The following is a 16,867-nucleotide window of genomic DNA, read 5'->3' as shown; positions in this document are numbered from 1 at the left end:
GGTCGGCATGGATATAACACATGCATTATGCTAGGTCCTACGGAACTTGATGACGTCAACAAACCACCGAAGTATGGTGTGGACGCGGGTTTCCTGACTATTAATAAACTTTAATGCTTGATGGTCAGTGTACAGAACAAACTCTCTTTGAATCAGATAATGTCGATAATGTTGCAGCGCCTAAACAACTGCGTACAACTCAAGGCTATCGGCCTGCCTTCCTGTGATAATACTCCTCCAATTCTGACATATGAAGCGTCACAATCAACTTCAAATAGTTTGTCGAAATTAGGAAGCACTAAGACAGGTGTTGTGGATAAACGATGCTTGATCTCATGAAAGCTCTTATCAGCTTCATTGGTTCACCAAAATGTTCTTTTTTAAATGCAATTTGTAATAGGTGCGACTATTGTGCTAAAATTTTACATGAATCGATGATAGAAAGTTGTCAACCCGTAAAAAATCATCATCTCATAAATGTTAATTGGGATTGACCATTCCTTAATGGCTTGCACCTTTTCATTGTTCACACAAATGCCCGTGGACGTTATAACAAATCCTAAAAACAATAGGCTATCCGTTAAAAAGCTACACTTTTTCAAGTTGAGGTACAACTTATTAATTTGTAGAACCTGTAGCACCTGCCTTAGATGTTTCCTGTGCTCCGTCTCATCCTTACTATATATCAGTATATCATCAAAATATACTACCACGAATCGGCTAGTGAACGATTTTAGAACTTGATTCATCAAACGCATAAAAGTATTTAGTACGTTTTATAGACCAAATTGCATGACCAGTCACTCAAACAACCCTTCATTGGTCTTGAATACTATTTTTCACTCATCATCGGGTCAGATAAGAATCTGATGGTACCCGCTCCTCAGGTCTAGTTTAGAGAACACCTTGGCCCCTTCTAGTATATCGAGCATGTTGTCCAACCGCGATATTGGGAACCGATATTTTATAGTAATTTTGTTAATTGCTCGGCTGTCGACACACATGCGCCAGCTCCCATCTTTTTTATAGCATTAATAAAGCTGGTATGACACATAAACTCATGCTCTCTCTCAAGAGACCTTTACGGATCAATTCCTCCACTTCCCCCTGAAGTATCTCACACTCCTTCGAACTCATTTAATAATGAGGGCGATTGGGTAGGCTAGCAGTAGGGACGAGATTTATGTGATGTTGGATGTCCCTCATATGAGGCAATCCATCAGGTAAATCTCTTCGGGCCAGACTTCTTTAAATTCATTTAGTAATAGTCTTAAACTTAGAGAAATGTTTAAGGGTTCCGATCCCTCGCCCTTCATCATTACGGTGAATACCTCACTAGTTTCCTTGAATTCCTCCATAAAATCTCGAATGGTCAAGAGGGAATTCTCCTCCAATTTAGAGGCTTCAGGATGGTTCTTGGTGCCTTAGGGGTATAAGGATTATTTTTCGACAATCCTTAACGAATTTGTAGACATTGTCTCGTCCTCGATGGGTCGCGTTATGGTCCGACTGCCAAGGTCAACCGAGTAACATATAACATGCTTCCATGTCGACCATGTTACAAAGTATTTGATCATTATAATTTTTACCAATTGAAAATGAGATAGTATATTGTTCAGTTACCTTGGTCTCGTTTACCTTTTTATCCATCAATTGAGTACGAGGAATAATATTTTGTTAATGGTAGGTGCAACTTGTCCATCATCATTCTTGAGACGATGTTCTTGCTACTATCACTATCTATGATCACATCACAGATTTTTTTATTAACAGTGCACCGTGTATAGAATATATTGTGTCGCTATGAATGTAATTCATTCCGTGGGGTATACAGTAATCGCCTCACAACTAGAGATTTGACACGATCATCGTCCGTCAATTCATCACCATCTGCTATTTCCTCAGTGGCTTGTTCATGTTCATCAAAGCCAGGGTCATCTTCTGCGGTCTCACCTTCAATGCCTCCTTCATTTATAGCCAAGTGTGCTAGGGGATGTTAAGGACAGGTATTTGATAAGTGGCTTGATTGGCCACAGTGGTAACAATTGTTCAACCTTGGTCGAACGTAAGGATTTGAAATCCTACTCGGGCTCGCTGTTATGGGTGCTACACGATGAGGCTTAGATGAACTGCATCCCGTATCACGGTTTGCAGTCTTGGGAGGTTGAGAACGTTCTCTTATTAGTTCTTTTCCTCGTGCCAGCAATGGATCTTGCGCGAGACCTGTTATGGGGAGTCGAGTTGAAGGATAAGACTAATTCGAGACTCTTGCAAGCTGCGTTTCTGCCCTACTTGCCAACTGAACCGCTTCATCCACGGTCCTGACTGGGTGCTTTTGAACTCGATCCTGAATTGTTAATCGTAACCCTCCTATAAATCGTGCCACCTTCTGTGACTCAAATTCTGACAGATCGTTTCATGTTACCAACTGCTAAAATTCTTCATTATAATTTATGACAGTTTGATTTCCTTGTCAGCAACTTTGATATTAATGGAATAATATCTACTCATAATCACTGGGAAAGAATCGTGATCGAAAAAGACGTCTCGTCCATGTCTATGATAAGATGGATGCCTTGTTCTGACTGGCACATGAGAGTTGTAATTGCTCCCATCATGCAAAAGCACCAGATTTTAATTTAAACATTAGCAATTTTACCTTTTTATGATTTGGCACGTCCAGATAATCAAAATATCTTTCTACCTCGGCTAGCCAATTGAGGAAATCTTTTATACATAATAAACCATTAAAACTAGGAAGTTCAGCCTTACTTCGATAATCTCTTTTAGCACGATGTAGATGATCACCTCCATGGATTGGTCGTTGATCAAAGCCTTCACTAAGGTCATCGTCGCTAGAACTTGGATCATCTGGTGTAGCCATACGATTTGCCACTGGTAGTTCTCTACGAAAATTAGAGTTGTGTCGTACAGCAACCACGAGCGATGGAGTTCACCAGAAATCTGTGGACCCACTTCTCTTCCCTCCTCTCGGTTTCTTTTTTAGAAGGCCAGACAATAGTAGGAAGGGCGACCCAGTGGTGGTCCACGACAAACAAGTTGTCAAGTATTAAGGGTCCTCCATGGGCTAGCCCCAGCTCTCATCTTCTGGAAAATTTGGAGGGCCAAGAATGAGAAACGTTTCGAAGAGCCGCAGATCAAGATGGACCAGTCCCTTCTCAGAATTTGTAGATGGCTCTCTCTTATCACAAGCATTTTCCCGTTCCTGACAAGCTCAGATCGGATCAACCAGGAGGCGTTTAGAGATCTTGGCCTGTGTCCCGGTCGTGGAATCAGACCGATCTTCTCTCTGGTTAAATGGAATAGGCCTAAAGTGGGATGGACAAAGCTGAACATGGATAGATCATCTCGGGGAAACCCAGGCCCATCAGGCAGTGGGAGAGTATATAGAAACGACAGAGGCAAGTTCATCTTCGCATTCTCCAAATGATATGAAATCGGATCCAACTTCCTAGCTGAAGCTAGAGCAGTGGAGGATGGACTAAACCTATGCCGAGATCAAGGTCTTAATAGGATAGAAGTGGAAAGCGACTCATCTTCGGTGGTGGCCTTATTCTCCACTGGCACTACGTGAAAAATGAAAAAAAAGGACGGATTTTGAGACGGTTCTGGACCGTCTCTAAAATTCTTTGGTTTAAAGACGGTTGTAAACCGTCTCTAAAATTTTAGACGGCTATTGACCGTCCCTAATATTGTCTTAAAATATTAAACGTCCACAAAACATTTAAGACGGTCGAAGACCGTCTTATATGCGGTCATTAGAGACGGTCATTGGCCGTCTGCATTAAAGACGGTCATTGACCGTCTTTTACTTGAACTGTGAGACGGTCAACGACCGTCTCTATTAGAGACGGTCCTTAGCCGTCTTATAACTTTGTCAAAGACCGTCTCTATTAGAGACTGTCAAAGACCGTCTTTATTAAAGACGGCCACAGACCGTCTCTATTAGAGACAGTCAAAGACCGTCTCTATTAGAGACGGTCCTCAACCGTCTTATATCCCTGTCAAAGATGAGACTGTCAAAGACCGTCTCTTTTAAAGACTGTCACAAACCATCTCCAATAAAGACTGCCAAGGACCATCTCTATTAATGCTCCTCAAAAAATTTATGAATTAAAAAAAAAAATAGTTGAGAAGCTTAGAAAATTAATTAACAATGTTTAAGAAAAATTTAAATTTATGAAAAAAGAACTATTGATAATTTTGAAAAAAAAAAAGATTTCGATAAAAAATGGATATTTTGAACAAGAAAATTTAAAAAATTAAACAAAATTGTGAAAAAATTAACAAATTGTTAAAAAATATATTTTTTTAAAAAGAAGACTAGATTTGTATTTTGATCAGAAAAATTGAAAAGTTATATAACAAAAGTGAGATTTAAAAAATGATATTTTGAAAAAGAAAATTTAAAAAATTAAACAAAATTGTGAAAAAATTGACAAATTGTAAAAAAAATATATATTTTTTAAAAAAGAAAACTAGATTTTGTATTTCAACAAGAAAAATTGGAATGTTAGATAACAAAAGTGAGATTTCGATAAAAAAATGATATTTTGAAAAAGAAAATTTTAAAAATTAAATAAAATTGTGAAAATTTTTGACAAATTGAAAAACATATATATATATTTTTAAAGAAAACTAGATTTTGCATTTTGACAAGAAAAATTGAGAAGTTATATAACAAAAGTGAGATTAAAAAAATGATATTTTGAAAAAGAAAATTTAAGAAATTAAACAAAATTGTGAAAAAATTGACAAATTGTAAAAAAATATATATTTTAAAAAAGCAAACTAGATTTTTTATTTTGAAAAAAAAATTGAAAAGTTAGATAACAAAAGTGAGATTTTGATGATGTGTTGTATATCCTTGCCGCCCCTATGTTTCTCCAACCCATTTTTGGGCCGGGTATAAAAAATTGTGCAGATTTAAATCTTAAGTGGGCCACACAACTGGAAAGAATGAAAATATAGTACCTCGCCATTAAAATTTATAAAGAGCACATCGTAAGGTTTTAGTAATGTTTATTTGCAATCTAACTTATTGATCATAATGTAAAGAAGATCTAGATGAAGGTAAACTACAAAGATCAAATTGATCCAAAACTTTTGTGGCCTTCAAAAGGTTTTTAATAGTCATTCATCATTGTTTTGATTGGTATGACCCACCTGAAATTATTGAGTTCTTATGATTTGAAATCACATCCTAAAATACGATGGAAAAATATATTGTCGGTGTCAATATACATAAAATATATCAAGGTGGGCCCTACACGGTTAGAGTAACACCCATGAAGGAGTTACCTAAATAGTGAAATGGCACTATAAGGTCACCTCATGGGAACTTCCCATGAGGTTAATCTGTGTGTGCCCCACATATAAAAGCATTTGGTGGGGCCCACATGAGTATTGGATGTGTATGAAACTTGGTTTGACTCCTCATCCAAGTGGGACACACATAATGAATGGGCTGGATCTATAAACCACATCTAGGTGGGCCCAATAAATAATTATGAAATGTTTTAATGGGAGGGTAACCCTCTCAAATATAGTATGTGGTGTGACCCACCCAAGTCATGTATTAGTTTATTTTTAAGCTCGTGGCCCACCATGGAATGGTGCATCTGACTGATGGGGCAGATCCAAAGTTCAAGTGGACCCACCATAGAAAAGAGTGGGATAGTGACAACCACTATTGAAACCTTCTTAGGGCCCACCGCGATGTTTATTTTAGATCCAACCTGTTTATAAGTTAATATAGACATGGATGCAGTTGAAAATTGGTCTGACTCCTCATCCAAGTGGGACACATATAATGAGTGGGTTGGATATGTGAATCACATTTAGGCAAGCCTAATATATGATTATGAATGTTCTAAGGAAACCCCTCCATTATATTATGTGGTGTGACCCACATTTGGGCTGATGTTTTTGTTTTCCCTTCATTCATATTTTTTTGACATTATGAACATGTTGGATGACAAATAAACATTAATGTGGGCCGAAGGTATCAACGGTGGAAATCATTATTTGACACTGTTTTGTGTGGCATGGTCCACTTGGGTTTTGGATTTACCAAAATTTTGAGATTAACCCACACCGTTCATCCATTTTTCAAAATCATTTTATAGAATTTTCCAAAAAATGAATCATATTCAAAGATTAAATGGACCATACCACAAATAAGGGAATAAATTGGCTCCTTCCCCTACACCATCTAATATTAGCTTGTGGTTGGTGCTGTGTGGGCCTAACCATGATGTATATGTTTAATCCATGCCGTCCATCTATTTTTAAAGATCATCTTATGGCATGAGACCAAAAATGAGGCATATCCCAATTTGAAATGGACCACATTACAAGAAATAGTGTTGAATGACCGTCAACCATTTAAAACATTTTGGGGGCCATAAAAGTTTTGAATTAAGATGATTTTTGTTTTTCCCCTTCATCTAAGCCTGAATGACCTAATAAATAGATTGGATGTCAAATAAAGAGTACAGTGGGCCTTACATAGGATTTTAATGATGGATATCCAATCACTATTGTTTTCATGTGGTGTGGTCCACCTGATATTTATATAACTCTCAATTTTTGGCCCCACCATGATGTATGTTTTATATCCACACCTTCTATCCATTTGGAGAGATCATTTTTGGGCAATATCCAAGGATAAATCCAAAGCTCCAGTGGACCCCAGCACAGAAAACAGTGGGGATAGTGACACCCACCATGAAAAACTGTTGAAGGACTATGTAAGTTTTCGATCAAGTTGATATTTGTGTTTTATCTTATTTCATGTTTTTTTTAAACTTTTGAACAGGCTGGATTTCAAATAAAAATTATGGTGGGCCTTAGGATAGTTTCCATGGTGGGAATGTTTTCTGTGGTGAGGTCCACTATATTAAATTAGACTTATTAATCATGAAATATCATGATATTTCATGATATTTGGCTGCCCAACTGTTTTCCCGTGGTGTGGACTACCTAAGATTTATATCAAGCTCATTTTCACGGATCAACCCTAAAATGACGTTGAGAAATGGATGGACAGCGGGGATAAAACATATACATTATGGTGGGGCCCATAGAGCCTACCAGATCAAAATCTCAACGGGATGGTTTTTATTGTACAGTGACATTGTGTGAGTTTTGTAGTTCAGGTAAAATAGTGATGATTCATTCATAACAATAGTGGTAAGGAGATGGTGTTATCCAGGCCATCTAAATAATGGGTCTAATTGTAAATGGCTAATATTTGTACCCTTTTCCTATATAAGACTATCATAATCATCTGGTAAATGGTCCCTTATATGTATGGTTGTTAACATAGTTTATATTATAAATGATGGAAAACTCACAATTGTCGGATTTGAAAGTAACGTTTCATTTTAGAAGAGGTTTCCATATCCATCTTTCGTGCGGAGGACGCCTTGTCTTCATTCAAACAAAAGCCGCTGGAGTTCCTCTTACAGCATTCATTTACACTGCCAGGAATTTGCGATCGAGAGATTTTTCAGGTACCTCGTTTCAAATTCGTCCTCTTTTTTTGTCTATGATTTATCATAATAGAAGAAAATCTATACGTTTTGGTGTAAATTTCCCAGAGATCAGCGATTTTTAGGGTTTCATATACGCCATTTGATTTTTCCATGGTTTAGCATTTTCTTTCTTCCAATTTTTTTGGTTATCTCGAGTTCTTTTTTCATTTGAAGGTCTCAAGGCCTCAAGGCCGTCAATGTCGACCAGCTCCTCACCGATCAACCCCACGTTTCCGCCCTCGTCTGTGAATCCCTCAACCGCAGTGTGTTTGAGGGGACAAAATGAGGGGACAAAGTGGATTTATCACAAACATCACAGTGTGCCCACCTATCTTCTGTGGTGTGTTTTCTGATGCAGGACTCTGTCACAGGCCTGCCTTCAGAAGCGGGTGGGCCCACTGTAATGTTTGTGAAATAAGTACAGGATATGGAGGCATGAAAAATGTGGTGTGGTCAGTTGTAAAGGCACAACATGTTTGGGCATGGAAGTATCATGGGTAGTTCCCATATGGTGAAATCTTTCTTGGTAGAATAAGGCGCGAGTTTGGATACGGTTCCTAGTCAATGGCCGAGGTTCCGTGAATGTGGGGCCAATGTTTTCTAACATAAAAGGTCCCATCGGTGGGCCCCACCATAGCTGGCGAATGAAAAAAAACCATTGATCTGATAGTTCCACTATCATTTCTGAAAAGATCATTCGTAAGATTCTCAAAAGAATCTATCAAGCTTCTAGTTAGACGTTGTATCAGATTAGTTTCGGCCAACAGTTTAGAATCTAGAATGCTTTATTATCTATCTTTGTACATGGACTCGTCTAACAACAGCTCTTTAGATGTTTGGTATTTGGTTATTTTGTAATTTCTATTGCTGAATTATTTTAATTGCACGTTTGTTGAGTTGGTTGCTTTTTTTAATGTTCCGTGGCATTTTATTCCTTTTTTTTGGGGGTTGGAAACACATGCCATTGGTTGTTTGTATGTGGGCCCCAGCTATTGGGCCCACTACCTATTTGATTCTATGCCTTGGAAGAATTCATATATATGTATACTTACAAGGAAGGAGGTAGTAACCGGGCAGGCTCTTTTGCAATTCTATTTTCTTTGTTTGGAGTCTTGGAGTTGAGAAAAAGCTGTTTTGGGTTTTGAAAAGTATAAATTAAAGTCAGTGTGTATTTTGATTTATTTATTTATTTTTTTGTTTTTTATTTTTGGAGCATGGATTAAAGTCTACTGGATTTTTTAATTTTCATTTTCTGACACCGAGCAAGCGTTTGGGCAGCCTCTCTTTCAACTTATGACTTCTAAAATTGAATTCCTCGTTGCTCCAATTGTATTTTTTTTTCTTTGAATGAATTGGTGTTTGAATTCTGTTATCTTCATTCTTGGGTGGTGTTTGGTTTTGTTCTTGTTCGTGATTGGGTATTGTATTGAAGGATGTTTGTTATGAATTTTGGTTTTGGCAATTCTTGCTGATCATAACTTGATGACGATGATGGATCCTACAGTGAATTGATTTTCCTATGGGAAACTGAGTTTTCTCTGCTGCATGATAAGGTGGTACATACTGCAAGCGGAACCCTTGTGCCTTGTAGAATCCTTTTCACATAAAGGTGGTTATTACAAATGGACGCCCCCCTCATGGGTGAGGATACTAGTACCTATCTGTCCAGAAATGGAAGGAAGACGCCTTTTCATATTTTTCTCAACGATGCAAGGTACCTTTTTGTTATGTTGCTTATAGAGGAAATTTCTCATCCAAGAAATGCATTGCGGTGATTTCATCGCTGGTGGGGATTTGAGGAATCACAATATGTAGAGACTTCAAAGAAATGACAGTAATTCGTTCCAACGCCATATCTGTATTTGAGGCTTTTTTTTGGTTAGCTTGTTAGTACACACACTCCAGGAAAGTTAAGTGGGGCCACACTATGTTTGTTATAAATTCACCCCATCCATCCTTTTCCTATCTCATTTTAAAACATGATAGTGAAAATGAGGTGGATCCGAAAGTCAAGTGTGCCTCATGAGAGGAAACAATAGGAATTTAAGGAACAATAGGAACTTTGAGGTTGAATCATTTTATGAGTTTTGGAATACGGAGTAATATGAGAAAAGCTGAAATTGTGACTCATATCAATGAGGAATGATATGTTACTTTGGCTGTGTATGGAGGATCATACTAAAAAATGCATCCACCATACACATGGCTGAGGTATGCCAACTGCAATCATTCAACATGGCTGAGGGTATGCCAACCCAATCATCCAAAAATAGACCCCTACAGTGGGAATGAACCATCCATAAACCATGTGCAGTTGAGTGGGAATGAAAGGGACTAATTAAGTCCTGCAATAATGTGAAGGCTCATGTAATTTAAACTTTGCATTCTATTCTTGGCTGTCACTGTCATATTTTCTTGTAGCCTTTGGGGTTATTCTAAATATGATCATGGGGGCATCTTTTTTAATTTTCTCTACTGTAGGAATATCTTTTTCTCTAGGTATGTCCATACATCTCTCCTTCATGTCCTGTGAGCATGCATCATCATCATCTTTTTAAATTCTGCAACATGAACTATTAGTACTCAGTGTGAATTGTCTCTAGCTTTTAAGAACATTGAAAAGTAGATTTCATTAGAAGCAGGTAAGGCGTATATCCGATTCCTATATCATGCTATTGTGGATGAGAAAACTCATTTTTGTTCACCAAATAATGTAATTACTGGGATTCTGTTCTTCTTATAGTCATTGTTTTGTGGAGTTATCTTTATTTATGAGTCTAGAAGATAGCCATTTGATCTCCACATCAGAGATGAAGCTTTGCCATGTCTCTAAATACAATGCCCATGTTTATATTTTCTTTTTGATTGATATTAAAGGCCTGGATGTGTTGAACTTTTGGAAATCTTAAAATAAATGTATTGACTTCTTCTATCTGACCCTCCCAACAACTTTCAAGCTGAGGCATGAATATCATTCATGGCTAACCAGCCTAGGGTTTTGGCATCCTTTCCAAACATCCTGCTGGATTCTGTTAGTCTATTTTCTAGCTCTTTCTTCTTCTTTTTCCTGTATATATATATATATATTGGTCAAGGCCTATGCCTTGACTGTCATTGACAAACGTACTTTTTTTCCCCTTTTATTTTCATTTTCTAATCTTTCTGTTTCTTTTCAACAGTGAATGAATGATTACCGGCTAATAGTGTTTGGTTAATCAGATTAGTTAGTAATCTATAAAAAGAAAAAGACAGACAATCAACAAGTATTGAACAATTCTTATTCTTACCCGTCTATGAAAAATAAATGAATGGTGTGGATATGGGCACTTTCAATGCACTTTCGATGGCAAGGGTGGCTGATCCTGATGGTAAATTCTTCAACTATGCTTTTATGAGATGGTGATGTACATGTACATAACTGAAAATTTGGGCACGATAATTTTCTTTTGCAGCTGTTGGAGTGGGTTTGCCCACGTGATTCTAAAATTTCTTATGAACAGGGCTGGCCTGACAAACTTAGCCTGACCAATTAAAATCCAGTTGAAACCAACCATGAGTGTGTCCTATTGATAGCCCTACCACTAAGAAGAGATTTTACAAGCACCAAGCACCCCCATCCAAGCACCAAGCACCCCCATCAAACTTGGACTGGGCCTGTCCCGTTCATTTGGTGGACTTAAACATAGGCCTGTGTTTGACCTGCAAGCTTAAAGCAGACCAAGTTTGGACTGTCAGGCCAGGCCTGTACAGGACTTATCTCCATGGGAACTATGCCAAAATGTATGAATTTAGCCTTTTGTTTTTTGTTTTTTTTTTTTTCCCCTGGTGACTTTTATTTTCTCAGTTCTCATTTATTGGATATGTTCATTAGAATCCTTTGCTTACTAATTGTATATAAACTCACTCCCCTAGGCACTAGAGTTCCATGTAATGCACAACATATTTTCATTTCATGCATTGTCATCTCTTACATGTATTTGATGATGACCCTTTTTTACGTATGAGTTCATTGTTTGTAAGATTGAAATACCTTGTTTAATGTTGTATTGTCTCAATCTATTGACATTCGCCATTGAGTCCTTAAGTTGATAAATGCATACGCATCATATTAGCTTGGCTATTTTATTTTTTTCCTTTTTAGTGACTGAAATTATTAACAAGTATCTTCTCATTCTTCTTCTTCTTCTTCTTCTTTCTTGCAGAATCTTAGCAATAGGGAGCCTACTGAGACTACTAGGTGGAGATCACCTATAACGCAGGGTTGTGGCGTTTGAGGGAGCTATTCTTCTCGTTTCATCTCCTATGGTATACATGTTCCCCATCTTAATATGAAAAAACTGCATTTATTTGAAACACTTGGTTATTGTTGAAGCTTGCTTTAGCCCTTGGATGGTCTCAAATTCATGGCAATGCATTTGCTTCTCTCAAATTCCATGTATGATAGTGATGTTAATTTTTTGTTTTTGTGTTACCATTTTACATTTGAACCATGACCATATGCAATCTGAGGTGTGGGGAGGCTCAGACAGAAAATGCTTGCAATGAATGTTTATGAGTACTTGGTAATTTTGGAGTCCTTGGTTAGGGTTTGGGCTGAAAGTACGAGTGCTAGAGCTGATACTTTCGGAGTCCAAGCTCATTCTTTTGAAAAATAGAAAAATGTAGTGTGGATAAGATTGCTTGTGTATGGATGGATGTAGTTTATGTTGGATTTAAGTAGTTTGGGTTGTTTAGATGAATGTGAATGTGAATGTGATGAAATATATTATATAACAGGTGTATATCAGGAAGAATACGATGAAATATATATATTGACACTTTTATAAAGGACGGTCTATGGCCGTCCTTTGAAGGCTTATAAGAGATGGGCCATGATTAGTCCTTTTTAAGGACGGTCCATGACCGTCCTTTTAAAGGATGGTCTATGGCCGTCCTTTAAGGCCTATAAGAGACGGTCCATGACAGTCCTTTTAAAGGACAGTCTATGGCCGTCCTTTGAAAGCTTATCAAAGACGGTCGTCGACGGTCTTTTTTAAGGACGGTCGATGGCCGTCCTTTAAAGGATCATAAGAGACGGTCCAAGACCGTCCTTTTTAAGGACGGTCTATGACCGTCTTTTTTTCATCAATAAAAATGACGGTTTTCGACCGTCCTTTAAGTAATACGACACGTCAAAATTTGACGGCCCTTGCGACGGTCCATGACCGTCCTTTTTGGTCATTTGAGACAGTTTTGGACCGTCCTTTTTTTACAATTTTGGCGTAGTGTGGAGGGCAAGCCCCCTAGAACATCTATTATTGGAAGAAACGGTTTGATTTTATTTGGAGTAGTGCTGAAGTTTTGTTAATCCACATCCCGAGAGAGGTCAACAATGGCTTGCCTGGGCAGCACTAACCAATCGGACAAAGTCTTCACTACCGTCTCTGATCTTCTGTTTACTTCTTGAGGGGAAATTGTCCTAGACAAGATGGGGCTAGGGACGGTTAAGGAAAGTTAGGTTGTTTTGTCCCAGCCTAGTGTCCGAGACATGCAGTCCACAGCCCCTTCGCGTTCTGCTTTTTTAGTAGGGTTTTTTTTTTTTTTTTCTTCATTTGGTCAGGACTATACGGTAGGCTGCCCTTGGGAATTTATTGTTTTCCCAAGTGACTGACTGAATGTAATCATCCTTTCTCAATGTGAATAAAAGGCTTATTAATTATTATTATTATTATTATTTTTAAAAGAGCATTGCCGTGTGTAAACCATACAATCAATAGTAGGACCTAATTGACGAAAGTTCCACAGCGGTAAACCAAACCAACTCCAACATGGGAACTTTTGCCACGTGGGCCACCTAACGCCCCACTAGACGATGGTCAATACTGATCAACACAAGTTTTGGTCATGTGGGCCGTCGATGTTGGACCCACTTGATGAATGGTGTGGATCATGACAGCGTAGTGGAGCATGAGGTGCAAGCTTCAGCAGCAACCACGGACAGAAACCACGAAATCGCTGAAGACACGTAGCGTCTTCTTGCCATTCATGTTTTTAGGTGAGAAGAGGACAAACTGTTGAAAACCCCACGTAAAGCCGTAACATTTTCCTCCTTTTTAAATTTTACTATTATTATTGTTGTTGTTGTTGTTGTTGTTGTTATTATTTTAATCAAGGGACAACAGTAAAAGAGAAGCTGTTATTTGGGTTTGAGTAGCCAGACAGCAACTATTTTATATACAGGGGTAGAGTATGCTGGTTCATACACATGCACATATTGCTATGCAAGTTGCATTCATGCACTCCATACAAAATATCCCAATTATGAGCCTTACGTTAGATGTGTCATGACCCAAAAATCGAAGTAAACAGATGACCATTGATTGAATGATTCGAACGAAAAGTGGCCAACTCATACGAACCTTTGATTCGAACGGTTTAAAATGGCTTTTACGAAATAAATATCTCTTATAACATTAATAATAATGTTAAAAACGTATTTAAAGATCAGAATCAGCAGACCATTGTGGAGATTACCTGTGTCTCCACCAAAAAAGGTCAGGATCAAGAGGTCCTCGTGGCAATTGATCCAACAAGATCATCCAAGCATTCTAAATTTTGTGTAGCCCCATAGTTCGAGACGGTCTAGATTGACATTAATGTGGACCATGTTTTCACAAACTGCATGATTGGAGATGGTCATTAAATTGTGGTCAGCATTTTGAGGGGGTTACGAGACAGATGTCACTTTCTCCTACTTGCAATTTAAATTCCGAAACTTCCTCAAGAATCTAGTCTAAAATACAATCCACAAGGAAAACCATTTTCTTATCTATGATTTTAATATTAAAACTTAACTGAGAAGTTAATATTACATAATAGATTTTAAACGTAAGTTGGTCATCTTTATTTTTATAGCTATAAAGACCAAAGTTCTGCTGGTCCCAGCTCATTCACACTTCCTGTATGACAGCCCATGTACAAAACTAATTCTACACCATCTACTTGATACGCTGGCGGACTTAGACCACTCATAGGCATGGACATTACGTCTATGCATTTCACATATGGGCCCTACTGTATTTGGCCCACAACCCCAAATGGCAGAAATCAGATTTATTGGACTAGCTTAACCATTTCTCAAATTTACTTTTGTAATTTAAATTTGGTCTGTTTTATGTTAACATCTCTTTTCTAGTGACCTATTGGACAGAAGTATGTAAAAGTGATTTCAATTTTGTTTTGACATTTCTACATTGGACCTCACGTTTTGAACAGCTTAGATTCGACTACATTTATGAGACTTGTCCGGTCTGGGTTTCGCGTGGGTATTGATGGTCGTACTCTGGAGTAGCAACAGAGATTTTCCTTCTTCTCACGTCTTTTGTATTAACTTTTATGTGAGTCGCGGCGGGACGCGGTTTACGTACTGACAGGACGGTCTCTAGGGCCACCATGATGTATATGTACCATTCACACCGTCAATACATTTTTTTGGGATCATTGTTTAGGGCATGATCCAAAAATGAGTTAGAATCAAATCTCATCTGAATCACACCACCTGAAGACAGTGGTGATTGAACATCCACCGTTAACAAAATTTTAATTCCGACTGTTATGTTCATTTCCCATCAACCTATTGATTAGGTGACACAAACATGATGAAGGGAAAACATAGATATTAATTAGCTTGATCTAAAACTTTTAGGGCTACAGGAAGTTTTTTAATAGTAGGAATTCAATCATCACTATTTCATTAGATGTGGTCGACTTGAGAATTTTATCCACCTTTTTTTTTTTGGTTTATTCCATAAAACGATGTGGTTAAATTAATGAACCGAGTTGATAAAATACATACATTACGGTGAGATGCCGATTAGCTACTTTCACCAAGTTCCATGGGTCCCACCATGATCATATGTGTTACATCCATGCTGCCCATCTATTTCGAGGGATTGTTTTAGGGCATGAGCCAAAGAATAAGGCACATGCAAAGCTCTAGTGCACTCCACCGGAAAAAGCAAGTGTGGATTGATGCTGCTATTCAAAATTTCTTGGGGGCTACCCAAGTATTGGATCAAGTTGATAATTGTGTTTCCTTTGCATCCATGTCTATGTTAACTTATGAACGGGTTAGATTTCAAATAAACATTATGGTGGTCTCTAGGAAGGTTTCAACGGTCTCCACTGTTTTCTATGGTGGGGTCCACTTGAGATTTGAATCAGCCTCATTCTTTGGCTCATGCCTTAAAATGATCTCTACAAATGGATGGACAGTGTGGATAGAACATATACATCATGGTGGGGGTCACAGAACTTGGTGACATAACTTCACTAGCAAACTTGCTACTCAACTTGTAAGTTGCTAATCCGCGTCACATCCACATAGCACCAATATGACTGGACAATCTAACCGTCCATCTGGAGGATAATTCTTGGAGTCGTCAAAGTCGAAATCCATATCCAACGGATGATCCTTTCCATCAACTGGTAGGATTTTATTTTATTTTTTTCAAAAAGGAAAACTTTCCATTGCTGAGAGCTGACTATACAGAAAAAGGGGGCACTCAGGCTAGCAAAAAGCGCCCTGAGGCCCAGCATACCAACACATTCACATTCGAGAGGGCCCAAAAAACAAGCGGGGCCCACCTGTCTTAAGGAAAGGAAAACAAAATTGACAAAAATTCCTAGGAAAGCCGCACCGAACCTAAACTGGTTGTATCTAGAACTAGCTCCCCACAGGTGAGGAAAGGGAGGCCTGAGACTTCCTCAAAAGTTCTGGACAGCTGCTTGGAGCTTGCCCAACGGGCTAGGCTGTCAACTACCTTGTTTGCTTCTCTTGAGGAGTGCTTGATGGAAATACAACCTACTGATCGAAGCGAGACAAAATGACTTTTCCAGTAATAAGCGCTCCAGGGGGCGTCTTCCGGGCTGGTTAGCATATCAACAACTACGCACGAATCACTTTCCACCTCCACTGAGAAGAGCCCTTTGCGTTTACAAATGAAAAGCCCATGGATGACAGCTTTAGCTTCAGCGAGAAAGCTCGAACTTAGCTTGTAAGCTTTACAGAAAGTGAATATAAACTCGCCCTTATCCCCATGGTAGACTCCTCCACCGCCAGATGGCCCTGGATTACCCCTAGAAGACTCGTCCACATTCAGCTTCACTCTCCCTTGATTAGGCCTTGACCACTTCACAAAAGACATTGATTGCTGATGGGGAGTGTCCTTGGGGAGAATGAGATCCAACAGGGCATCTCTATCAACCTGATTTTTACTTGCTGGAAGGGAAAATGCGAATGAAAGGAGAAATAACTAAGCATGGACTTG

The sequence above is a fragment of the Magnolia sinica genome, chromosome 2, assembly GCF_029962835.1.
Source record: "Magnolia sinica isolate HGM2019 chromosome 2, MsV1, whole genome shotgun sequence".
Lineage (NCBI taxonomy): Eukaryota > Viridiplantae > Streptophyta > Magnoliopsida > Magnoliales > Magnoliaceae > Magnolia > Magnolia sinica.
The sequence above is the reverse complement of the archived record's forward strand: the minus strand, read 5'-3'. Positions refer to the sequence as shown.